Genomic DNA, 25,390 nt, shown 5'->3' with positions numbered 1-25,390 from the left:
CTCTGTCCCAGGAGGGCTCACAATCTAAGTTTGTACCTGAGGCAATGGAGGGTTAAGTGACTTGCCCAAGGTCACAAGGAGCAGCAGTGGGATTTGAACCAGCCACCTCTGGATTGCAAGACTGGTGGCTCTAACCACTAGGCCACTCCTCCACAAGCAACATTCCGTGTAGAATCTCAAATAGTAGCAACATTCCATGTTCCACTGCACTAACCACTAGGCCACTCCTCCACTAGCAACATTCCATGTAGAATCTCAAATAGTAGCAATATTCCATGTAGAATCTCAAGGTGAGTTACATTCAGGTACTCTGGATATTTCTCTGTCCCAGGAGGGCTCACAATCTAAGTTTGTACCTGAGGCAATGGAGGGTTAAGTGACTTGCCCAAGGTCACAAGGAGCAGCAGTGGGATTTGAACCAGCCACCTCGGGATTGCAAGACCGGTGCTCTAACCGCTAGGCCACTCCAGCACTTGCATTGCCATTATAGAACATCCTGTGTGGATAAGCGCTAGACACGCCCCTGACCCATGCCCCTCCCAGGTCCACACCCCTTTGCATCTGCGCTACGACTTGTGCACTCACAATTTTCAGAATCCCGACTAAGAGCAGTTATGTGCGTAAACTGTTAATTAGTGACAATTAGCACCAGTTATAGCCAAGAATTGGTAGTCAATGTCAATCATGAATTAGTTTATGCAGACAACTGACAGTATTTTGTAATCTGAAATGCACAACTTTATGTGCTAAGAATAAAATTAGAATTAAGGGGTTAACGGGTTAGTGCACTAAATATTGCTGCTAAAGGGGAGATTCTGTATATGGCGCCTAAAAAAATCGGAACTGAAATCAGTGCTAGATTTAGGCGCAGATTATAGAATGCGCTTAGTTGATATTTCAGCGCCTAAATCTATGCGCATCCATTTACACCAATGAAAATGTGGCGTAAATCCCAACACGTAGATTTAGGTGTGCTGGGCACTGGCGTAGCAAGGGGGGGCGGGAGGGGCGGTCCGCCCCGGGTGTGAGCTCAAGGGGGGTGCCAGCTCCCCCCCCCCCGGGTGCACCACAATGACACCCCCCCAGACCCAGTGCCTACCCTGAACTCCGTCTAAGCTCCCGCACCCCATCTTTAAAAATGCTCAGAAACCGAGGCAAGGTGCAGCGCCTCGCGCCTGCAAGTAAAAGAAGTATGGCTGGATTGTCTCATCGTCGATCGGGCCTTCTCTCGCTCTGTCTGTCCCGCCCTTGCGGAAATAGGAAGTTGCGTCAGCGGAGGGTGGGACAGAGTGAGGGAAGGCCCGATCGACGATGAGACGATCCAGCCATACTTCTTTTACTTGCAGGCGCGAGGCGCTGCGCCTCGCCTTGGTTTCTGAGCATTTTTAAAGGTAGGGTACGGGAGCTTAGACGGAGTTCAGGGTAGGCACTGGGTCTGGGGGGGGGGGGATGTCATCGTCCTGCACCCGGGGGGGGGGGGGGTGCAGTCATCGTCCTACACCCGGGGGGGGGGGTGCAATGGCGAACCGCCCCGGGTGGCAGCCCCCCTTGCTATGCCACTGGTGCTGGGCCATATTCTATAACCAGGCATGTACATTTCGGAACGCCCACAAAACACCCATTTTCCTGCCCCCTTTTGCCTGCATGCTTTTGATGTTCAGCGCACATCGTTACAGAATACGCTTAGCGAGTTGTACACCTAAATTCTAATCAGTGCCAATTAGTGCTCATTATTGCTTGTTAAGTGCTGTTATCAGCGCTCATTAGCTTGTTAAATTACCCACATTTTGAGTTTTTGCCAGGTGCTTGTGACCTGGCTTGGCCACTGTTGGAAACAGGATACTGGGCTAGATGGACCATTGGTCTGACCCAATGTGGCTACTCTTATGTTCTTATATGTTTATAGAACCCACGCCAATTTCAGCGCCGATATCTAGGCACGCTGTATAGAATCCAGGGGTAATTGGGTAGCTCCTGGCTCCACCCAGACTGTGTCCCCAACACTGCCCAGATTTTCAGTACCACTAGCCAGGTAAGTGCTGTTGAAAATCCAGGTATTACCTGGTCAGTGGGACTTATTTGACCCCATGAGAGTTTGACTCAGAGGATGAATGTGACATTTGACAATATTGGGCTGGTCTCATCTATACAGGACACTTCATGAAAGTACATAATAAACTTTGAGCACAATAAAGTTAAAGCCACAAAGACCTTGTAGATGAGGGGCTGGCTTTAAGGAACACCCAGAAGTCTTACAGCACTCTTTTCCAGGCATAATGTTATTTTTTGCCAAAAGAGATTTTACCTGGTGCCAAATTTATACCTTGTTTTTTAGATACGTTTTCCCATTTTTCTCAGAACTGACATCATACTCTCTGGTCCATAGTTTCATAGATCATCCCCAGAACCCTTTTTTAAACATTGACATTACATTGGCCATTTTCCAGTTCTCAGGTAATATGGCTGTTTTAATAATAGGTTACGGATTGTTAATAGCAGGCTAATCATTTCATATTTGAATTTTTTTCAAAACTCCAGGGTGAACACCAACGGCTGTGGTGATTTGAGTTCATTAGTTTGCTCTGTAACATCCTCAAGATTTACAGTCATTTGTTTTAGTTGCTCCGAATTTTCAGTCAAGGAATGTTTCTGATGTGGGTACAGGTATTGTAATGTCTGGGACAGTACACATTCGGTTCATTAGTGTGCCTTTAGAAATGTAGTGCAGGATGAATTAACATGAATTGAGTTGATGAGTGCCCCTTAAAAAGTTTTAATGCTTATAAAAAGAAATTAGTAAAACCAATGTGTGAAATTCACTGAAAAAAATGTTTGAAAATCAGGGGGGGAAAGCAAAACCAAAACCCCCAAACCATCAAAATGAACCAAAAATTACTCCACTCCTCATTTTGCCCCAGGAACCAGAGGGTCAGTGACCTAAAAATGATGATTTCTGGGACATTGCTCCAGTAGTTGCCTAATCCTAGTTCTGATCTTGACTCCAACACCTTCCTCAGTAAAGATTCAGGCCAATAATTAATTTACAATTTCCATCATTATCTTATTCGCTTTGAGAACTGCTTTTATGCCACCGTGTTTATTAACATTCCTAATCTCTGTAAGCATTCTACAGTCTGTTGACGTATTGTGGCCAGGCAGGAGGTAGTATACCCCTTCTACTGTACTCTTCCTTGTCACATCTGGAATTTTTGTCCATAAAATTCCAGAGTACAGTCTTTTCTGCAGAACTTTTTTTCATACTCAACTGTATCCTGTCCTTAAAATAGAGCACCACAATTACACCAGTTGATCTGTCCTGATGTCTTATTGGTTATTTTTCTTCTATCTTGACTCTGAGATACCTATTACGTCTATATCATCCTTTGGTGCCATGTATTCTAACTCTCCAATGTTATTTTTAGACTCCTGGCATTCACATGCAGACATTTTAAAACTGGGTTTATTTGTATTACTGTTATTATTTGCATGAACAAAGTGCTTAACAGCAGATGATACAGGCTGTTTGGAGTCATATTTAAACCCATCTGTGCAATCTTAGCCTTTACACAATCTGTCTATTGAGATGTTCTGACTTCCTTATTTTGAAAATATCTTGTGAAGACACCTTCCTTCAAATCATGCACATCTTTAAAAACTATAAGTTTCTCCCCATGTTCTAGCTTAAAAGACGCTTGATCGCCTTAAAATTTAACACCAGCAGCTGAGTCCTGATCATAAGTTGTTTTTGTTTACGTCAATTTATATACCGTATCTTATTGCTACTTGGAGGAGTAGCCTAATGGTTAGTGCAGTGGACTTTGATCCTGGGGAACTGAGTTCGATTCCCACTGCAGCTCTGGGCAAGTCACTTAACCCTCCATTGCCCCTGGTACAAAATAAGTACCTGAATATATGTAAACTGCTTTGAATGTAGTTGCAAACACCTCAGAAAGGCAGTATATCAAGTCCCATTAACAAGATTCCATGCACAATCTCAAAGAGTAGCAACATTCCATGTAGAACCCCAAAGAATATCAAGATTCCAGAATCCCAAAGAGTAAGGAGTGGAGGAGTAGCCTAGTGGTTAGTGCAGTGGACTTTGATCCTGGGGAACTGGGTTCAATTCCCACTGCAGCTCCTTGTGATTCTGGGCAAGTCACTTAACCCTCTGTTGCCCCGGTACAAAAATAAGTACCTGAATATGTGTAAACCGCTTTGAATGTAGTTGCAAAAAAAACCTCAGAAAGCCGGTATATCAAGTCCCATTTCCCTTATGACATCACAATATCAGAAGTGAGCCAAGTATCAGGCAATCAAGCCATTGTGACATCACTGATGAGGTTGGCTCTTATTGGTGGAATGAGTGTAGGAGTAGCCTAGTGGTTAGTGCAGTGGACTTCCATCCTGGGGAACTGAGTTCAATTCCCACTGCAGCTCCTTGTGACTCTGGGCAAGTCACTTATCCCTCCATTGCCCCTGGTACAAATTAGTACCTGTATATACTTTAAATGTAGTTGCAAAAACCACAGAAAGGTGTCTCCATTCCCCGTTATTCCCCCCCACCTATGAACCAGGGGCGTAGCCAGACCTCACAGTGGGAGGGGGCCAGAGCCCAAGGTTGGGGGCACATTTTGAGTGCCGCCCCACTGCCCCCCCACCACACATTGCCTCCTTGTCCCCCCCACTGCCACGCCTCCTCATCGCTCCCCCTCACCTCCTTGCCGCTCCCCCCGCAAAAACAAATCTTTGCTGGCAGGGTCCCCAACCTCTGCCAGCTGAAGCCTTCTTCAGCGCCGGTCTCCGGCGCAGCCGCGTTCGCTGCCCTGCACTTCTTTCTTCTTTGCAGGAGCGTCATCGTGCACAGGAGGAGCAAGAAGAAAGAAGAGCAGGGCAGCGAACGCGGCTGCGCCGGAGACCGGCGCTGAAGAAGGCTTCGGCTGGCGGGGGTTGGGGACTCCCACCAGCCAAACCAGGTGACCGGATGAAATTTGCGGGGGCCCAGGCCCCCGTGGCCCCCCGTAGCTACGCCACTGCTATGAATCCAAATCAAATGGTCTCACATCCCAGTGCTACAAACTCCTCTTAACACCCACCTGGGTCCTGATATTTTCTATAAGTGAAACATTACTAAAGAATTTTTTACTTTAACGTCACATGACTTTGAGTGTTAAGAAGAGTTTGTAGCGCTGGGATACGTATTTTTTTCGTAATATTCCAGGAGTGAACACTAAGGGCCCTGTTAACTAAGGCACGTTAGCATTTTAAATGCGTCTACAATTAGCGCACGCATTAACTGTGTAGGTGCCTATAGGGATATTGTAGGTGCCTACACAGTTAACGTGCGTACATGGTTAACGTGCGTTAAAGATGCTAACGCGCTTATAATGCTGCTTAGTCAACAGGGCCCTCATTTTTAGCGCAGATGCTAAAAATGGTAGCACACCTTTGTAAAAATGTAAAAATCACTGCAGAATTCTGTGTGCAAATTATTTTGTTCAGAATGTTCACGTTTATTGTGCAGAATCCCCCAGGAATACCATTCATCCCAGGAGACCAGTGTCTACGGAACGAAAGAACTTGGCCAGTTCAAGTTCTATCAATCTGGAGGGATTGGGACTTTCCTATGTTATCACTGGAGGTCTACTTCTATTTTTCAATTTGGTATTTTAATGTAAATGGCCTCGATTTGGCTGTTACCAAGACTGGCGATACAGCAAACCTCTTAATAAACATAAACTTTGGAAGCATGGACGAGGAAAAAAACTTCATAACGTTGAGATGTAGATTGCAATAAACACCAGATGTATCAAGGGAATCCAATGCATTGCATTTGCAAAGTCTCTTTTTCTGTTGGCTTCTACCTACAGCCTTGTGCTTCCCTTTTCTGTGTCGCTTTGGTTTTACAAATAGTTCCCTGTAAAAAGAAAACATTTTCTTTCTTTCTTTTTAATCAATTCTTTTTCCAATTTTGGGCTAAATTTGTAGGGTAAAACGGTTGTTTTGGCTCTAGCTTTGCTACAAATCTACTTATTCTGAAAATGCATTTGCTGTAGGTTGACTGGTTTATGAGATAATGTGCACAAGGCTGGGCAGAGAAAGAAAGCCAAAACAGGAGTGGAGGAGTAGCTTGGTGATTAAAGAAGCAGCTTGTGAAGCAGAAAACCCAGGATTCAAATCCTTCTACTCCCACTGGGCAAAGTCACTTAACTCTTCCTTGCCTCAAGTACAACTAGACTGTGAGCCAGTTTCGGCAGGGAAATAATTCATTCACTTTGAGCTCTGATCTACAAGTAGACGATTCACATCTATATTAATAATAATAATAAAACAGGACAAATCCATGACATCCCAGTCAAAAACTGTGTCACCCTGATCTTTCACCCTATGGGTTCTATAATCCCCATTCTTGGACAATTAATCTTCCTAACCTTATACCCTCAGTAAGTTCCATATGAAAAATGTTAATGCAGAAGGTTGATGAATTGACAAGTTCTTTAAGGGAAGAAAACTATTGTTTCTTTTTGTATCCTTCCTTTTTGCAAAGTGCGGGCAACAATGTTTCCACTCTGCAGAGCTCTTGGGGGGGGGGGGGGGGTTCTTGGTACAGTTCAAACTTTAAAGTGGCTGTCACAGAACTGTCAAAAAAATCGCTTGGTCACGGGTTAGCATCGAAAACAGATATGCAAACGAGGCTCCCGTTCCCTATATAGACATCAGTGGCTACATGGGGGGCTTTGCCAGTCATCTGACGCCCCCCCCCCCTTTCCCTTCTTCCCGGTGCTGAGGTAGAAGTGTAGGGGAGCCACGGGCTGCAAAGCTCTCTGCATTTGTATTCTGCGAGCTTTCTGAAGCTAAACAGGGTAGTGAATGCATCCTGTGGGCTGCAGATGCCTCAGGCATACGAAAGAGCCAGCTTTCTGGGACTCTGCTGTGCTCTGCTGCTTCTCCTCGTCCTCCAGGCGCAGTATATCAGGGGGGAGTGGGGGTGGGGGGAGGCAAGCAAAGCAGCCTGCGGCGGCCTGGACCTTCTGCTTTGGCAGCATTGGTCTGAATGCATTGACATGGAGGGCACTGGCAAGTTGCACTGGCCGTGTCTGACGGCAGCAACGAGCAAGAGAAGGACGGGATCCGGCTGCAGCCTGGCTGCTTCCATGTAAACAGCAGCTGTGTCAAGAGCGAACAGATTCTGCTGGGTCAACAGACAGCTGTGCGGTTGCTAAGCAACGCCGGGCTCAGGCTCTTCCTGCTCCTGCATGTACCTGGCAGCTTCCAGGGCTGAGCCTAAAGTGACTCACCCAGGAGAGGCCGGCTAATGAGCCCCTGCACTTGGCATGCAAGCAGAGTCCCAGCAAAGCTGCGCCCTGGATGCAGAGGAAAGCGCACCTGTGGAAACGCTGGCTCCCGTCAGGCTCCTCCGATGGGCTCTGATCCCTTCCCAGGAGCTGGAAGATGCTTCATCTGCTGATTTGCAGATGTAGAGTGTAAGAATGAAGCAACACCCTCCACCCTCACCTGGAGCTGGAATATATTATGGCTGCAAGAGGGCCAGAACGTTGTCCTACTAACCTAACACAGCTTGGAGCGAAATTGTATTAGGGTGTAAGCAAGTGCATTAGAGCAGTCGTTCCCCAAACCTGGTCCTGGAGGCACCCCAGCCAGGTTTTCAGGATATCCACAATGAATAGTCATGAGACAAATTTGCATACAGTAGAAGCAGTGCATGCAGATCTCTCTCACGAATATTCATTGTGCATATCCTGAAAACCTGGCTGGCTGGGGTGCCTCCAGGAGCAGGTTTGGGAACCACTGCAGGGAGAGGGCAGGGGAGGTTGTTATTCCTCACACAGGGTACTGCATGACCCTCTCTGAAACCAGGTCACACCAAAGTGACCACGCCCTTATTAGCTTCTAGCCACAGTCTACATCATAGTAACATAGTAGATGACGGCAGATAAAGACCTGTACGGTCTGCCCAACAAGATAAACTCATATGTGCTACTTTATACATATACCTGACCTCAGGGCCGGTCTTAGCAATTGTGGAACGCATTACCAAAAGCCTTGAAAACGATGTACGACCACCTAAACTTCTGGAAATCACTAAAAACCAACCTGTTTAAAAAGGCATACTCTACCGATCCAACTTAAATACCTAATCTCTGCAACACAACCAAACTAAAGCACGTAACATAGTAACATAGTAGATGATGGCAGAAAAAGACCTGCACGGTCCATCTAGTCTGCCCAACAAGATAAACTCATATGTGCTACTTCTTGTGTATACATTACCTTGATTTGTATCTGCCATTTTCAGGACACAGACCGTAGAAGTCTTGCCCAGAACTAGCCCCACCACCCAAACACCAGCCCCGCCTCCCAATCTGGGCTAAGCTTCTGAGGATCCATTCCTTCTGCACAGGATTCCTTTATGTTTATCCCATGTAATGGACATAACACAACTCTTCTGTTCTCCGATTCCCTAATGTGGCTGTGCCACATGAACTTGATCTTACCACAACATCACCCTGTATTTGTTCACACCGGAGCCTGCAAAGGCCTCTCCGGTACTATGTAAGCCACATTGCGCCTACAAATAGGTGGGGAAATGTGGGGATACAAATGTAACAAATAAATAAATAAAATATTCATGCTGTCTCAAGTCACTATTTACCTAACATAGTAAATGACGGCAGATAAAAACCTGTACGGTCCAACCAGTCTGCCCAACAAGATGAACTCATTTTACCTCCTAGTTCCTAGGCTTGCAGCCTGTCTCCCATAGTACTATTAACATTTCTATAGCTCTACTAGCTACTTAATTATTTAAAGTATTTATTACCTACACAATCTAAAAGTACTTGGCGATGAACAAATCACCATACATAATAAAATCAGGAAAAAAAAACAAAAATATATATCACATCAAACCTATTCAAAACCTGGATGCATAAAATATGCTCATTAAACCAAAGCTATTCAATACTTCATCTCAATAATATCGCTGCCCAAAATCATACTGAGATTCCATGATCTTACTAGACATACACAGCGCTGTACCAAAAAAAAAGGTAACAGACAGTCCCTCCTCCTGCAGCTCCTTGTGACTCTGGGCAAGTCACTTAACCCTCCATTGCCCCAGGTACAAATAAGTACCTGTATTTACTATGTAAACCACTTTGAATGTAGTTGCAAAACCACAGAAAGGCAGTATATCAAGTCCCATTTCCCTTTCCCTATTTGAGATTCTACATGGAATGTTGCTACTATTGGAGATTCTACATGGAATATTAATGTTGCTATTCCACTAGCAACATTTCATATAGAAGCCTGCCCTTGCAGATCAGCAACGTGGCCATGCAGGCTTCTGTTTCTGTGAGTCTGACGTCCTGCACATGCAGGACGTCAGACTCACAGAAACAGAAGCCTGCGTGGCCACATTGCTGATCTGCAAGGGCAGGCTTCTACATGGAATGTTGCTAGTGGAGGAGTAGCCTAGTGGTTAGTGCAGCAGACTCTGATTCTGGGGAACTAGGTTCGATTCCCACTGCAACTCCTTGTGACTCTGGGCAAGTCACTTAATCCTCCATTGCCCCAGGTACAAAACAAGTACCTGAATATATGTAAACCACTTTGAATGTAGTTGCAAAATACCACAGAAAGGCAGTATATCAAGTCCCATTTCTCTTGCCCTAAAAAAGGCTTCTTTCTCATCCCATAACCCCTTGTGCTGGAACAAATTCCCTGCTCACATCTTCCTCTGCTCTGTGATCCTTTGTACTTCAAGGCTCCAGTGATTTCTGCTTTTAGCTTGGCAGTACCTCCTGCTTCCTGCTGGAGACCTGAGAACATTTCCAGCACCAGAGGTTCTGAGGGGTTCTCTGGCAAAAATCAGATAACACATAGCTAGATTATTCAAAAGTATCTTTTTTTTTGTTTGTTATTTTATTGATTCCTCTGCTGGTCTGATCCTAATGTTCCCTTTTGTCTTTTTAGCATATCGCCTTTGGAATAAACATGCCATCTTTGGGTTGAATTTGTTCAAAGAAGGTGGTCTATATGGAGATGTATTTTCAAAGCACTTAGACTTTCAAAGTTACCTAGTAAGCTATGGAACTTTACAAGTCTAAGTGCTTTGAAAATTAGCCCCATATGTCTCTCCATTTTTAAAGAAGCATATATATTTTTTTTACTGTAGTTGTGACTCAGATGTGCCTGCTACAATCATACTTTATACATCCATGTGCTGCTTGCACAGGGCTGAAATGAAGATCAGCACAGATTCATAATACTGGGGGAGTCTCAGGAGGAGGCGGTTTCAGAAACTTCAAATATTGTATTGCCTGAGGAATGAAATATAAATCAGAGCAGGAAAGGAGAGCTTAATAGTTTTTCGCTTGCCTCCTGAATTATCTAATTGTTTTGGTTGTTCTGAACTCCAAGCGTAAGCAAACAGTCTCTTGCAGTGTTACATCCACAACACATTCCTTATCCGAGACATTTAGAGCGAGAGGCAGCTGTTGATGGAAATGACCCAGTTCTGGAATCTTCTGTGTGTTATCTTTCTCTTCCCTCCCTCACCCTCTGTTCCAGTTACCCTGTCCTTCCCAAACTGGGCATTCACACATTCTTAATGCAGTGGTCATTTGGGTACCTACCACTGGCCACACATCCAGTTCAGGGATGCACTAAAGGTCAGGCACAGCTGTTATACAGATTGTGGTATCACAGAAACATGACTAGGCAGGGTATGGATCAGCTTCTCCAGATTCAAAGCCAGTGAAAATGTGTTCCTCAGTCATGGCACTAGACAAAAAACACAAACAATAAATAAATAAATACATAAATATATATATATAATACACACACACACACAAATATAGATATAATGGATTCCTTTTTAAACTTTTAAACCTGCTACCTACGTACAGTCTTTCAAAACACACCTGCAGACTTAGGTAGTAAAAGATTTTTACTTAATCCTTCCCTCCTGACTACCCAATGTACCACTCTGTATTTCTCATACCGGAACTGGCGATCACCATCACGGTATCATGTAAGCCACATTGAGCCTGCAAATAGGTGGGAAAATGTGGGATACAAATGCAACAAATAAACAAATAAAAATAAAAATTTGATGTGCAACTTTGCCGTTATTGAATACAAGCTTAGGACTAGATTCTGTACATCATACCTAAAAAAATTGGCACTGAAAAAAAAGACGCCTAGGTGAATTCTATAAAGTATGCCTAAATTTAGGTATACTTTATAGAATATGCCTAATTTTCCATGCGGTTTATAGAATATGCCAATCGCCCATCCACGAGACTAAATGTAGTTACAGGCAGTTATTGGTATACATGCTGACACCTAAATTAGGAACAGACTGGGCGTATTCTATAACCACATGCATAGATTTTAGAAATGCATATGACTCGCCCATTCCACGCCCATGGTCACACCCCATTTTCAATGACGTGGCATAGAATTTATACGCATCCCATTACAGAATACAGTTAGTTGTGTACGTAAATATTTAATGCCAATTGGTGTCAACAGTTACTTGTTAATTGGCAATTACTGGCACTGATTGGCTCGTTAATTAAGGTCCACACGCAAATTCGGAATATGACCGGATTTGCACGCGCCACTTAAGTCACACTATATGGAATCTCAGGGCTAGTGCCTAACTTTTAGCTCCAGTTATAGAATTGCCCCTTATATGAACACATACATGTTTTTTTTTGCACATGCAAATCAGTTATACTCAGTTAATACCTAGATATGCATGCATACAAGCAAATTGCACACAACAGATATAGTAGAATTGGAAAAGGTGCAGCGAAGGGCGACTAAAATGATAGCGGGGATGGGACGACTTCCCTATGAAGAAAGACTAAGGAGGCTAGGGCTTTTCAGCTTGGAGAAGAGACGGCTGAGGGGAGACATGATAGAGGTATATAAAATAATGAGTGGAGTGGAACAGGTGGATGTGAAGCATCTGTTCACGCTTTCCAAAAATACTAGGACTAGGGGGCATGCGATGAAACTGCAGTGTAGTAAATTTAAAACAAATCGGAGAAAATATTTCTTCATCCAACGCGTAATTAAACTCTGGAATTCGTTGCCGGAGAACGTGGTGAAGGCGGTTAGCTTGGCAGAGTTTAAAAAGGGGTTAGACGGTTTCCTAAAGGACAAAGCCATAAACCACTACTAAATGGACTTGGGAAAAATCCACAATTTCGGGAATAAGATGCATAGAATGTTTGTACGTTTGGGAAGCTTGCCAGGTGTCCTTGGCCTGGATTGGCCGCTGTCGTGGACAGGATGCTGGGCTCGATGGACCTTTGGTCTTTTCCCAGTGTGGCATTACTTACGTACTCTTATGAACAGTTTTTTTAGGCACTCAAGTGAATTGAATGCATGCTGATCAATGCACACCCCTGCTAGAAGGCACCTCTAGTCATAGCGATGGAGGTGGGGGGATGGGGGGTAGCCAGACTTAGCAGCAACTGTAGAACTTTATATGGCAATGAGCGAGTTTGGGTGGGAGAGGCACTCACTGAGGGAACTTGTGACCCAGCAAGCAGCTGCATAACTCCAGAAGAGTGCACGTGGGTCTGCAGAGCACGAGAGCACCAGGCTGACAACCAAAGAAGCCCAGTGCAAATCCTACTGCTGCTCCCGGAACCCTCCATTGCCTCAGGTACAAACTTAGGGGTCTTTAGACTACATTGCGACACAAATTGTCCTTAGCGGGCCCTTGCATGGGTTCTTCCTGCTCGCTCAGGCCATTTAACTGCAGTCATGATTTTCTTTTTGGTTTTTTTCTTGTATTGGCCTTGCATTAATGTTGCTATTAGCACCTGTTGTGTAGGCGGTCAGGGCTCATGTGCTAATCCTGCATTAACCAGTTGCCATGGGCTAATGTGTATGTGCTGTTCAGCACAGGAACACCCCCTCCCCCCAAGAAATATTTTTTAGCACCTGGTTTAGCATGCACTAATTTGACAGTTACTGCAGGACACCTGAGCACAGCTCGTGGTATGCCATTTTATGCTTCACTAGGCACGCACAGTGGCGTAGTGGGGGCAGTCCACCCTGTGTGCATGCTGCAAGGGGGGGTGCAGGGAGCAGCCGCATGGCTGTGGGCTCCTTCTGGTTCCCTGCTCTCTCTGATGTTACTTCCTGTTTTGGGGCAGAAGGAGCAGGGAACCAGCAGAGCCGATAGCTGTGCAGCTGCTCCCAGCACCCCCTAGGAGGTAAGAGCAATGCACCCGGGGGGGGGGGGGGGGGGAGGGAATTGGAGTGATGCACCAGGATGGACGATGCAGCATCCAGAAGGGGGTGTGCAGCGGCTATCCGCCCCGGGCACCCACTAGTATTCAATGCAGATTAGTAAAAGGATCCTTTAGATTTTGAGCCCTCCAGGGGGGCAGGGAAATATCTAGTTTACCTGAATATAACTCACCTTGAGCTACTACTACTGAAAAAGGTGCGAGGTAAATCTAAATAGTGCACGCCTTCTTATGCATTTCTCAGGTGGGGCAAGGGTCATATAAATAGTTTCTCTTTGAAAACGCAGGTTGGAGAGGTCCACTGGTAACAACAGTAACCCTAAGATACTACATACAGCCTGGGGAGATTATCCAGGTAACTGTGGCAAAATTCTTTTGGAAAAGAATCCTATTACTATCTACATCCTTTCAGAAGTATCTAAGGTTATCAATAGAAATCAAACAAAATAAAACATGGAAGAAAATAAGATGATACCTTTTTTATTGGACATAACTTAATACATTTCTTGATTAGCTTTCGAAGGTTGCCCTTCTTCGTCAGATCGGAAATAAGCAAATAAGAAGCGTCTAAGTATCTAAGAAAGCTAAATACCTATTTTCTCTTGGTTCTTCCATTTGGGAAGTCTTTTAGATGCTTCAAATCATTATAGATTTATATCTCGGGCATGTTGCTTGTAAATCTAACTCTTTGAGGTGGTCCACTCTTGCCATCTGTCCTTTGTGCTAGAGGTGAAAATTACTTGCCAGTTGCCCTGGTCCTCAGCCCACTGATCTACCACTAAATCACACCACTCAGAGCACGTGGATGGCTAGTCCCTATCAGGGGTGTAGCCAGACCTCAGCAGGAGGGGGGGTCCAGAGCCCAAGGTGGGGGGGAGCCACATTTTAGCTCACCTCTCCCAGCCGCTGACCCTCCCCGACCTGCCGGGTACCTTTGCTGGTGGGGGTCCCCAACCCCCACCAACCTTAGTCTTCTTCAGCACCGGTCTCCGACACGTTCGCTGATCTGTGCTGTGAGTCCTGACATCCAACATGGACGTGCTGGAAGTCAGGACTCACAGCGCAGATCAGCGAATGCACCAGAAACCGGCGCTGAAGAAGACTAAGGCTGGCAGGGGTTACAAAGGTACCTTGCGGTGGCGGGTCGAAAGTGGCAGGGGAGGGTCAATGGGGGGTCAAAAAGTAGAGGGGGCCAGGACTAAATCTGTGGGGGCCCATGCCCCCGTGGCCCCACAGCTACGCCCTGGTCCCTATGCTCACTCACAACCTGCTGCTGCTTTCCCCAAGCTACTTCTGGAGTGGTGAAGTGTGGGAGGGAGACCATGAACAAAGATTGTGGTGGTGGTGGTGGTGGTGGTGGTGGTGGTGGTGGTGATGGGGGGGGGGGGGGAATTAAAAAAAAGAAAGAAATGGGGGGTCTATGTTAGCAGCCCAGAAGCATATCTGCCTAGGGCCCAATATAATGTTAATCCAGCCCAATCAGGTCTGTGCAGTTTTTATCCAACCAGCTGTCACAAGCTCCCAATTTATAGAAAAGATACAATAGAGGGAATAATTTTATGACACCATTGGATCCTGCCTTGAGCACCAGTTTCAGAAAGCAGATTGGGGGGGGGGGGGGGGAGGGGGCCTCAGAAAGCTAAGCAGAGACATTTGTGCCAAAGAGGCAGGATTTCTCCTGAACATGTTTCATTACAAGTGTGTGTACTTAGACCAGGAGTGTGAAAAAAATAAGGTCTTATATTTTCCATGAGACCATAGCTCTACTTATTTAGAACCCTGGCAGCGCTTATAATCCAGGCAGGAAGCTTCTTAAGCTTTTCCAACATCACCTCAAGCAGTAAATGGCCTTAAAAAGAAACTTCGTGTTCCCTGACTGCAAAGAAAAAAGGATGAGAAGAGAGATGAAGGACACAAAACACAGACTTGTGAGAGCGAAGAACTATGATAAGGAAAGGAATGGATAGATCATCTTCTTCTTTCATGCAGACGGTAACAGAAAAGGCACAGCTTAAGTAATGTGTGATACTGTTAATTTTTTCCCTTTTTTTATGGCATGACAATTTTACAAGTGTTATCTGAATCGGATAAGTCAGCTGATGATATTGGGGCTTGGTAATGGGATTGCTGCAGTCTTCTCAAGTAGAGGAGTGTGGTAGCCGTGTTAGTCCACTCTTAAGGTTATCAATAGAAATCAAACAAAATAAAACATGGAAAAGAAAAATTAGAGTTTTGTATATTTTTGCATCTACTAAACAAGATTTTTTTTTCCTTGGGAGGTTTTTCATGACCAATTTACTACTTGTTGACCGATCACATTAAAAGTGGCCGCAATTCAAGAGAACCTAAAAATTGTTGATCTTGGTCATTATGAGGTCTCTTCCTCCCTATTTTTGTTATCAATAGAAATCAAACAAAATAAAACATGGAAAAGAAAATAAGATGATACCTTTTTTATTGGACATAACTTAATACATTTCTTGATTAGCTTTCGAAGGTTGCCCTTCTTCGTCAGATCGGAAATAAGCAAATGTGCTAGCTGACAGTGTATATAAGTGAAAACATTCAAGCATATGCTTTGATGTCCCCATGCATACCTCCTACCCACCCTCATCCTCCCACCCTGTCAGACTGTCATAGTAATGCTTGCAGTCTTCTCCAAATGGATTTAGCTCATGTCTGTTCAGCAGAAGCTCAAGGTGAGTAATGATCACATGCATTGGGTAATTCCTTGTCCTTGGAGAGCTTACGATCTTTGGGGTCCTTTTACAAAGGTGCGCTAAAATATGGCTTGCGGTAGTGTAGGCGCAGGTTTTGGGCACGCGCCGATCCATTTTTTTAGCGCGCCTGTAAAAAAAAAAAGGCCTTTTTAAAATTTTTGACGAAAACGGACATGCAACAAAATGAAAATTGTTGCGCTTCCATTTTATGGGTCTGAGATCTTACCACCAGCCATGGACCCAGCAGTAAAGACTCACACAGTAACTGGGCGGCTGGGCGGTAATGACCTACACCTGCCAAATGCCAGTTGGCATGCATACATGCGCCCGAAAATTTAAAAACATATTTTTCAGATGCGCGTATCGAACGTGCGCCAAAAATGAAACCACTACAAGAGCCATGCGGTAGTCAGGCGGTAACTCCATTTTGGCGTCCATTGGGTGCACGTAGACGCTTACATGGCTTAGTAAAAGGGCCCCTAAGTTTAGACCTAAGACGAAGCATTAAGCAACTTGCCCATGATCACAAGGAACATTGGTGGGATCCGAACCCTGGGTTTAGCCTATTGTTCTCCCATGCTAAGATGTACAAGATCTGAGTGGACGTCTGCAGTATTGGTCACTGAGCACTTCTGTCCCTGTGCATAGTGTTCTCTTTGCATGCAGTTCGATGTGGTCAACGAGAAGGTAAGATCCAGAAATAGGAATGAAGAGAATTTAAGGACATCCTGCTCATTTAGGAATGATTTTACTACCAAAAAAAAATAAAAAGATAAAGTGGTGCTTGCCAAATCCATTTCTACCCTCAGCAAAGGAACACATGTACATTCAAAAAGTACACAAGTATTGCCACACTGCAACAGACCAAAGGTCCATCAAGCCCAGCATCTTGTTTCCAACAGTGGCCAATCCAGGTCATAAGTACCTGGCAGAAACCCAAATAGTAGCAACATTCCATGTAGAACCCAAAGACTAGCAAGATTCTGGAATTCAAAAGAATAACAAGATTCCATTCCGAATTTCAAAGTGTAGCAACATTCCATTTAGAACCCCAAAGACTAGCAAGATTCCATTCCGAATCCTAAGTACATAGATATTGCCATACTGGGACAGACCAAAGGTCCATCAAGCCCAGCATCCTGTTTCCAACAGTGGCCAATCCAGGTCACAAGTACCTGGCAGAAAAACAAAGAATAGCAACATTCCATGTAGAAGCCCAAAGAGTAGCAAGATTCTAGAATTCTAAAGAATAACAAGATTCCATTCCGAATTTCAAAGTGTAGCAACATTCCATGTAGAACCCCAAAAACTAGCAAGATTCTGGAATTCTAAAGAATAACAAGATTCCATTCCGAATTTCAAAGTGTAGCAACATTCCATTTAGAACCCCAAAGACTAGCAAGATTCCATTCCAAATCCTAAGTACATAGATATTGCCATACTGGGACAGACCAAAGGTCCATCAAGCCCAGCAACCTGTTTCCAACAGTGGCCAATCCACCTGGCAAGATCCCCCCCCCCCCAAAAAAAAAAAAAAAAAAAAAAAAGTTCAATACATTTCATGCTGCTTATCCCAGAAATAAGCAGTGGATTTTCCCCAAGCCAAATTTAATAATGGTCTATGGACTTTTCCGTTAGGAAGCTGTCCAAACTTTTCTTTTTTTAAACCTTGCTAAGCTAACTGCCTTTACCACATTCTCTGGCAATGAATTCTAGAGTATGATAAAATGGTATGATACCCTGTCCTCTGCTCACAAACACAGGCATATCTGTATGGGGGGGGGGGGGCTCAACTCAAAAATGTGTCTTGGTACAATTGCAGGGGCTGTGTGTTCTGACTGGTAATATATGTGAACAGTGTATGTCCGAGAGTGCTACTATATACATTTATGTGTAAATAGATGACTTTAGTAAGGCTGTGCAGGTGTGAGGAGTGTGAGGGATAGTAGGAGGGTTCTATCTAGTGGGGGTGGGAGGTTCTTATTCCTCTCCACTGCCTGCCTGCCTGCCTGCCTGCCTCTCCCTCTCTCTCTCTCGCTCTCTCTCTCTCCTTCTCTACCTCCTCTCTCACCTGCCCTTGCATTTGCCCCAGTTCCTATCCTTTCTTTCATCCTACCTCCCCCTCTTTCTTTTCCCCTTCTCCTGAGCGTTGTCTCCACTTTTTTTTTCAGCACCCAGCCAGCTCCCAAAGGGTTTTGAATCCCCAGCACACACTCCCACACAGTCGGTCATCGCTTGACACATCCCTCTGCTAAGAAAAGCCCATTATGACAGCAGGCAACATTCAGCTTTCTTTTACTTAGCCCAAGGCTGTGGAACAAATGATCAAAATAATACATTAGACCAGAACCTTCTTTTTGTGAACTTTAAGTCCAGTTTTAAAACATACTTTTATGAACTGGCCTATGGGTCAATAAATCCTGCCAGTTGAAGCTGGTAAGCTTGGGAGTCTAGAAAGTGCTCTGCTTGTCAGTTCCTTATGTCTTATCTTGTCCTGAATCATTTCGCCTTTTTCTGAGTGATTGTGATATCTGTCCTATGTATAAAACGGTGTTCCTTTTCTAATCTGTAATTGTAAGCTGCTTTGATCAGCTTCTGGCAAGGGTATATCAAACACTTGAATAAACAAACAAATATAAACACCTCCCATAACTATCTCTACTTCAGGAAGCAGCTGAAAGCTTGACTCTTCAACCAGGTCTGGAAGAAGTAACTAACCTGCTAGTCTCACTCACACAGGAGTGACTCCGGCTGCAGCAGGACATGTTTAGCCACTCCGACCCTAGCTGAGATAATATTTAACCATCTCTCTGACCTCATGTGCAACTTTCTTTAAATTAGTCACCTTATTTTCTAACTCTTCTTAATCTCTTACCTATCTATATGTTCCATCTTTGCTTATACCCATCACTATCAATTAAAATGTTCTGTTACGTATTGTGTTGACATTGTAAGTAGTCTACTATGCCATACTTTGCATTGTTATTTGAATATTTTTACTGCCGTAATTGCCTATTGCTCATGTTTGATCTGTTCTTACTGTACCGCCTAGAGTAAATTCCTTAAAAAAGGCAGTAAATAAAGAAATAAAATATCTTCACCATGGCTGCTACTCTTTCCCCCCCCCCCCCCCCCCCCCCCCCCCATTTTCTTATGTTAGTGGAAACCAGAAGGACCCCCACTGGCCAATTGTAAACTCCATTTCTGCATTTATGGCTGCCTTCATTTTTTCTGCAAGTAGGGATTGGGTCCCCACCACCATGCCCCGCATTCCTTTCATTGCATCTGCCAGTGGGGGTTAGTTCACTGCTTGCACACTGCAGGTTTCTTCATTGCAGCTGTGGCTTACCTGTATTTCTTCTGTAAGAGGAGTAGGTAGCTCCCCTCTGGTACACTGACTGTCACATATTGTAGCATGCAATATGGACTCCCCCCCATCTTTGAGGCAGGGTACAACTTTCCCACCACCTTCTTGTTTTCCATTCTGCACTTCTTCGGCCTTCTGCCTTCACAGATACACATAGGTTTGTTTGCATATGCGAAACCTATTTCTATGGATGGATGGGCGGGCAGACAAATATTTGAACAGACTCTTTCCCAAGAGTTGAGATTGCTTGAGTAAAGTGAGCCTAAAACCCAGCTACTCTCCACCGCTTCCAGTGCTCCAAATTCACTATCCTATAATTCCTATATAATAATTTGCACCTCCGTCTGGATGCCTGGGTTCGTAACACACTTCCCATTGGTCTGCCCTGGCAATGACATCAGAGGGCGGATCAGTGAGAGGGAAGGGAAGCCAGCACCAGCCAGCCACAGAACGTTGGAGGTGAGTAGAGAATCGCCCCCCTCCCTCCCCGTATCCTCCCTCCGAGTTCCAGGTCCCCCTCTCCTCTGAGTTCCAGCCCCCTCCCCTCCGAGTTCCATGCCCCCTCTCCTCCGAGTTCCATGCCCCCTACCTCCTTCCCTGTCCTCCCCTCTGAATTACAGGCCCCCCTCCCCTTTGAGTTGCAGGACCCCCTCCCCTTCGAGTTCCATGCCCCCCCCGTTCTCTGAGTTCCAGACCCCCGCGCCTCCCTCCCTCTCTCCCCTCCAAGTGCAAGTAGCTCTGCCTCTAGTCCCGCCCTTCTGGAAACAGGAAACAAGGGCGGGACCAGAGGCAGAGCTGAGACAGATGGGAAGGCAGTCTGAAGCGCCACTCGCCTTCACTGCTGACGCTGGACCCCGAGGTAAAAAATTTTAAATTACAGCTGGCACTTTGGAAGGCGAAGGGCTGCCGGAGGACAGGTCATGCTTGCACTTGGAGGGGAGAGAGGGAGGGAGGCGCAGGGGTCTGGAACTCAGAGGACAGGGGACATGAAACTCGAAGGGGAAGGGGTCCTGGAACTCGGAGGAGAGGGAGGGAAGGAGGGAGGTAGGGGGGCATGGAACTCGGAGGACGGGGGGGGGACATGGAACTCGAAGGGGAGGGGGGCATGGAACTCATAGGAGAGAGAGAGAGGGAGGTAGGGAGGGAGGGGCGTGGAACCTTGCTAGCACCCGTTTCATTTCTGTCAGAAACAGGCCTCTTTTACTAGTTATGTGATAATTACACCATTGCCAATTCAAAAACATATAATCACACAAATCCTCCTTTGTCAAGTACACACATCACCCTTTTCATTATTGCCAAAACTACTTCTAAACAAAACCTCCCCAGTCAACCACACACATTACAGAGAAGTTATAAATGGAACTCACTCTGAGGACACAGCCGTGATTAGTAGATGTCTGTTCAATATCTTTGCAAGTGATATTGTGGAAAAGTTAGAAGGAAAGTTTCTCTTTTTGTGGATGATACTAAGATCTGCAACAGTAGAAACCCCTGAGGGAGCAGACAGAATGAGATGTGATCTAAAAATAGCTTGGAGTGGTCAAAGTGCTTGATGAGTAAAATTCAGTACAAAAAAAGTACAAAGGCACACATTAGTTGCAGAAAGCCAAAGGAATGGTATGGGATAGGGATGAGGAGCTGACGTACACTGATCACGAGTACTTGGGGTGATAGTGTCTAATAATCTCACGGACACAGTGGTTGCTAGAACCAGATGGATACTGGGATTTATAGCAGAGGCAGATTCAACAGGAAATGGGACATGAGCATGCCTGTGCAAAGGTCACCTTCAGTAAGGGGTCATGGATTTGATATTCTGCCTCTCTGTGGTACAAACAATGCAGTTTATATTTATTACTAGTAAAAAAAAGGCCTGTAATGAAACGGGCGCAAGGTTCCCCCCCCCCTCGCTCTCTCCCTCTGTCCCCTCCATGTCCCACTGCCCTCTTTCCTCCCCTCCGATTTCCAGGCCGTCCTCCCTCCCCTCTCCCCTGAGTTCCAGGCCCCCTCTCACTCTCCTTCTCTCTGTCCGTCCTCCAAATTCCAGTCCCCCCTCCCCCTCTTCCCCCCCAACTCACCACTTTGTCCATGTTTACATGTGTTCTCTAGTGGCCTGATGGGGGGGGGGGGGTACTGTTTTTTTTTGTTTTTTGTTTTTTTAACAGGTGGTACATTTCCCTCCCTCCCCCTCTCGCTCTCAGCTCTCTCTGCTCTCTAACTCTCTGGTCCCGCCCTTGCGGAAACAGGTAGACACTTTCGAACGTTCACCTAGCAAATTATTATATTAGATATTCAGGTACTTTCCCTGTTTCTAGTGGGTCCACACAATGGAGGATGAAGTGACTTGCCCAGTATCACAAGGAGCCACAGTGGAAATTGAACCCTGCTCCAACCATTAGGCTACTCCCTGAGCCCATTCGCCAGGCCCCCTCCCTGCCCATCTTCAAATCCTTGCTCAAAGCCCACCTCTTCAATGTCGCCTTCGGCACCTAACCACCATACCTCTATTCAGGAAATCTAGACATTTCGTCCTTTAGATTGTAAGCTCCTTTGAGCAGGGACTGTCCTTCTTTGCTAAACTGTACAGTGCTGCGTAACCCTAGTAGTGCTCTAGAAATGTTAAGTAGTAGTAGTTCCATTCTGGAGGTCATAACTCAAAAAGGATAAATGGGGAGTCAACAGTGAAAGGGATTTAGACATGGATACCCCGAAGGAGAGAAGAAACAGAGAAAAGATATTGTTAGTGCTCAAGAAACAAACCTTTCTTCCGAGGAACCCCTTTACCTTTATCGCCTTCTGTTGCAATACACCCCCCTTCCACTCTCTTCGCTCACAAGATCAGAATTTACTCATTGTACCGACTTACAAACAAGTTTTTAATGAGCACACTTGTGCTTCAATTTGTTTCTGTTTAAGGACCACACCTATGGAACCTTCTCTTCCCTGCTTCCTTGCGACATTTGAATTCTTTACATATGTTTAAGACTGAACTGAAGACATACCTATTTCAAGCAGGGGCGTAGCCAGACAGCAGATTTTGGGTGGGCCTAGGCAAGAAGTGGGTGGGCACCAAGTGTTCTCCACTGCACCAAAAAAATATCTCAGCTGGTAGAAAAATGCTTCTCTCTACCTTGGCAGTCTGCAGCAGACATGCGCTGAAAACTGAGCATGCGTAGGTGCCAGTATCGTGGAGAGCAGTATGTTCGTTACCATCAGGGGGAAGTCTTCAGCTGGTAGAGATTGGGTTTCCCACCAGCTACCGCTAAATGTATACTACTGTTGGGCGGGCCTGAGCCCTATGTGCCCACCCAGGCCCACCTGTGGCTACGCCACTGATTTCAAGATGCATCCAGGTAGATTCTTAGCCTCTTCACATACAGAAAGCCATATTACCTCCCCTGATTCACTCCTTGCTTGCTCCTTCCCTATCTTTTCTTGAATGAGTGCAGTTCCTCCCTCCTTCCCGCACTTTTATTGTTGTCTATATACAACTCTATATTTTCCTCTTTTTTTATTACAAAATTGTAAGCCGCCTAGGTGGCATTCCCGACTGGCAAATCCTAATAAACTTGAAACTTCTCAGTGGAAAGGAAGTTCTGGAACTAGGCATCACCAAATGAAGCCGGGGTTCAAATCCCACCAGATTTCCTTGATTAACCCTCCATTGGCATAGGTGCAAACTCACGTTTGTAAGCCTACTGGGGACAGGAACATACCTACTGTACCCAAATGTAATTCACCTTAAGCTTTCAATGAAAGACTGTGAGCTAAACGTATATTTAAAAAAATGAATATGTCAGCAATCAGAGGTCATGTGTATAATTAATGAAATTCAGATTGTTAGTGATGTGGGGATGATCAAAGAGAGTTTAGTAATAAACCATTACTAAAAGGTAGACTTGGGGAAAATCCATTGCTTATTCCTGTGAGTTCCATTTTACGCTTTTGGGATCCTGGCAAGTGAATTGGAAACAGGATACTGGTCTTGCTGGACCTTCCGTCTGCCCCAGTAATGCAGTGTCTATGTGAATTTGTGTACAGATTAACTTGTTGGATCTTTATAAATATCACAGTTAGAAAAAAATAACAAACTAACAAGCTCTAGGGGGGGTAGACTCTGGAATAGCATCAGAAAATATTTTTCAGGGGAAAGGGTGGTGAATGTCTGGAATGCCCTCCTGGAGTGGTAAAAACAAAAATTGTAATCAATTTCACAGAACTGAGAATCAAAACACAGAAGATCCCTAGAGCAATGGTTCTCAACCCAGTCTTTGGGGCACATCCAGCTAATTAGGTTTTCAGGATATCCACAATGTATATGCATGAGATAGATTTGCATAGAAGGAGGCAGTGAAGGTAAATCTCTCATGTGTATATGCATTGTGGATAACCTGAAAATCTACCTAGCTGGATGTGTCCCAGGGACTTGGTTGAGAAGCACTGCCCTAGAGACATGAGAATGTAAATCCCATCAAAACCTGTATCGACAGACAATATTCAACCCTAAAACCAGGGCTTTTTTTTTGAGGGGGTACTGAGTACCGGCACCTTTTCCATTGTCTGCTAAAATTGACCCATGGACCCCAAGTTTTAATGAAAGAGCTCAGGCTCTACACACCAATTCTGCCTTGTCATAGATTCTGTGACTGGTTGCAGGGGGCCTGGCTTTTGTAAGGTGGGTCCCCTCAGTGATCACCCCACCCCAGAAGGGTGGCCTGGCATTTGTGTACCGACACCTTTTTTCGCTAGAAAAAAATGCACTGCCTAAAACCAATCAGATTTATGAGAAGGCATTTGGGCTAGCCTTCATGGTGTGGTAGTTATAACCTTAGAAGGCAAGGGTACAACTTTGAAAGAAAAGACAGTGGACAAGCAGGAAGGGGGGAGGGGGTGGATGGCAGGTTTGATACGATAACTTGTATGTGCACTTACTCAAAGTGGACAGATTGTTAATGGGCCATTTTGGTCTTCATCTGTCATCATTTATTACACTGCATAGCACACATTCACCAAAGCTAAAAACTATAAAAGCAGTTGAAATACAGGGGGGGCTTGGGGAAAGGAAGAAGCAATATGGATCATCTCGGAAGGATGGAATCTCTGTTCACACAGATGTCACCTATAGACAGTGGCGTAGGAAGGGGGGCGGTGGGGCGGTCTGCCCCGGGTGCATGCTGCTGGGGGGGTGTCGGCTCCGCTGGTTCACTGCTCTCTCTGCCCCGGAACAGGTTCTCAATGCAATGTTCTACCATGGGCTCTTTAACAGCTTGTCTACGAATGTTTGATCGATGTTCCAGTATTCTAACTTTTAGCATTCTAGTGGTCATTCCCACATATGATTTCTCACAGGGCCAGCTGATTACATAGACAGCGTAATCTGACAAGCAGTTAGTGAAATGGCGCAGGGCATTATGTTTTTTTTTTGTCTTTGGATTATATATTTGTTTGACTTGTTTGGTAATGGAGCAAATTTGACAAAGGCCACATTTAAAGTGACCATACAGTTGTTTTGCATCTTGTTTTCTCACAGTTCTAAGGTCTGCCGGACTAATCATCTCTTTCATATTATTGCACCTTGCGTATGCAATACGTAAATTGACATTCTTGAAGGCAGGGATCGATTGTATGATTTCCCATCTATTCCTAATTAGTCTAGCCTCGTTATATTGCATAACCATAGTGAACATCTCTTCATTGTCCTTATCTTTAGTAGTGGTGGACAGAAGTAACTCTCTGCTGTTAAATCTGGCTCTGCGATAGGCTTTTTTAAAGTATGGTTCTAGAATAGCCTCTATCAGCCAAATCAACAATTAAATTCTTTGCTTGTTGTTTAAAGGTAGAAAAGTTAGGCAGGATAGAAGGTGGACTTTAATAACTGGGTGGATTAGTGAGGTAGTTTTGTAAGGTTATGGGTTCTCATTGTAGGCCTTGTTGAAGAGATGTGTCTTCAATGGATGTTTTTCCACACAAAAACATCCAAATCAGTATTTTTGAAACCTCTTTTT

General features: G+C 44.9%; 1 protein-coding gene across 1 annotated transcript in view; it reads right to left on the bottom strand.

Moving 5' to 3' along the window:
- The window catches only part of LOC115480714 (methyltransferase-like protein 24), a 61,674-nt gene extending 40,863 nt beyond the window's left edge, over positions 1-20,811 (bottom strand). The window contains exons 1-2 of the mRNA XM_030219574.1: positions 20,753-20,811; positions 10,656-10,803 (exon numbers count right to left, since the gene is read on the bottom strand). The gene's annotated coding sequence lies outside the window, so the exon portion shown is untranslated. The remainder of the gene's footprint in view (positions 1-10,655; positions 10,804-20,752) is intronic.
- Positions 20,812-25,390: the final 4,579 nt, after the last annotated feature.

Source organism: Microcaecilia unicolor, chromosome 11 (assembly GCF_901765095.1).
Source record: "Microcaecilia unicolor chromosome 11, aMicUni1.1, whole genome shotgun sequence".
Taxonomy (NCBI): Eukaryota; Metazoa; Chordata; class Amphibia; order Gymnophiona; family Siphonopidae; genus Microcaecilia; species Microcaecilia unicolor.
This window is presented reverse-complemented; position numbering and strand designations above follow the sequence as displayed.